Source organism: Schistocerca piceifrons, chromosome 8 (assembly GCF_021461385.2).
Source record: "Schistocerca piceifrons isolate TAMUIC-IGC-003096 chromosome 8, iqSchPice1.1, whole genome shotgun sequence".
NCBI classification, from domain to species: Eukaryota; Metazoa; Arthropoda; class Insecta; order Orthoptera; family Acrididae; genus Schistocerca; species Schistocerca piceifrons.
The window spans coordinates 403,555,788-403,557,840 of record NC_060145.1 but is presented as its reverse complement, the minus strand read 5'-3'; the positions used below and the strand labels follow the sequence as shown (position 1 = coordinate 403,557,840).

The 2,053-nt window shown below is 45.1% G+C and overlaps 1 long non-coding RNA gene across 1 annotated transcript; it reads left to right on the top strand.

Annotated features, from left to right (window-relative positions):
• Positions 1-1,059: 1,059 nt before the first annotated feature.
• On the top strand, positions 1,060-1,693 carry LOC124711136. The gene is made up of 3 exons (XR_007005428.1): positions 1,060-1,232; positions 1,344-1,547; positions 1,667-1,693. It is a non-coding gene; the product is annotated as an uncharacterized LOC124711136 (long non-coding RNA).
• Positions 1,694-2,053: the final 360 nt, after the last annotated feature.

The window sequence follows — 2,053 nt, the reverse complement described above, 5'->3', positions numbered from 1 at the left end:
AGAGCACAATAAGTAGGATGGTGAGTATATGATCCAGTCTGCTTGATATTTTGTACACACACGTGTTTATATTTTTTACCCCTATCGATACGGGTACATCTTGATAACATGTAACCTTTTTGTTCACAGTCTACGCATTCCTGCTGGACAGAAGAGTGACTATACTGGCCCAGAGCAGCAAGTGTTGTGCTGTCTAAACAAAACACCCTTCAGGACCAAGCACTGGTCTGGGCTGTTGGCCTGAAAGGATCTGACTATAGCGTGGAGCAGCAAGTCTTCTCAAGCATGTTCGCTGGCAGTGTGCCAATTTTGGCCCCAAGGAACACCTGTTCTGCACACTCCACAATACGGCCCGCAGGGCCAGCACTACTCAGACCTATAGGCCGGGAAGAAGCTGGATTTAGTCCAGAGCAGCAAGCATTCCGCTCACCACACGAAACGCCATTCAGACTAGAGCACAATAAGTAGGATGGTGAGTATATGATCCAGTCTGCTTGATATTTTGTACACACACTTGTTTATATTTTTTACCCCTATCGATATGGGTACATCTTGATAACATGTAACCTTTTTGTTCACAGTCTACGCATTCCTGCTGGACAGAAGAGTGACTATACTGGCCCAGAGCAGCAAGTGTTGTGCTGTCTAAACAAAACACCCTTCAGGACCAAGCACTGGTCTGGGCTGTTGGCCTGAAAGGATCTGACTATAGCGTGGAGCAGCAAGTCTTCTCAAGCATGTTAGCCGGGAGTGTGCCAATTTTGGCCCCAAGGAACACCTGTTCTGCACACTCCACAATACGGCCCGCAGGGCCAGCACTACTCAGACCTGTAGGCCGGGAAGAAGCTAGATTTAGTCCAGAGCAGCAAGAATTCCGCTCACCACGCGAAACGCCATTCAGACTAGAGCACAATAAGTAGGATGGTGAGTATATGATCCAGTCTGCTTGATATTTTGTACACACAGTTGTTTATATTTTTTACCCCTATCGATACGGGTACATCTTGATAACATGTAACCTTTTTGTTCACAGTCTACGCATTCCTGCTGGACAGAAGAGTGACTATACTGGCCCAGAGCAGCAAGTGTTGTGCTGTCTAAACAAAACACCCTTCAGGACCAAGCACTGGTCTGGGCTGTTGGCCTGAAAGGATCTGACTATAGCGTGGAGCAGCAATAATTCTGCTCGCCATGCAAAACGGCCTTCGAAATTGACCAAAGGAGCTAAAATGGTGAGTATACAATCCAGTGTCCTGTGATAATGTGTTCTTACACTGGTTTATATTTTTCACATTGATCAACTGGGTTTTTTTTTTATTGAAACATTGTTTTGTTGTTCACAGTTACTCAGGCCTGTTTGCTGGCAGTGTGCTGATTTTGGCCCAAAGCAGAAACTGTTCTGAACACTTGACAAAACGGCATTCAGAGCCAACCACTACTCAGATCTATTGTCCGTGAAGAAGCTGATTTCAGCCCACAGCAGGAAGCATTCTGGTCACCAGGCAAGATTGTGATTGTGTTCAGACTCGACAACAGGAAGTAGGATGGTGAGTACATGATCCAGTCTGCTTGATATTTTGTTCACACACTTGTTTATATTTTTTACCTCTAACTACATGGTACATTTTGATAAAAAGTAACCGTTTTTGTTCACAGTCTACTCAAGCCTGCTGGCTGGAGGGCGACTATATTGCTCCAGGGCAGCAGGTATTCTGCTCGCTAACAAAACAGCCTTCATGGCCAAGTACTACTCAGGCCTGGTGACTAGAAAGGAGCTGAATTTGGCGCAGAGTAGCAACCATTCTGCTAACTAGATAAAACAGTCTTCAAACTCGAGCGCAAGAGATGGGACTGTGAGTACATGTTTCAGTCCGTTGTGATACTGTGTTCTTATATTCTTCTGCAATTTTACCATGATCTATAAATATACACTTTTATGGAATGTAACCAGTTTCTTCACTGTCTAATCAGGCCTACTTGGCGGCGAGGAGCATTTTGGTCCAGAACAGCAACTACCCTTCTAGCTAGACAAATTGGCCTTCGGTGTCTACTA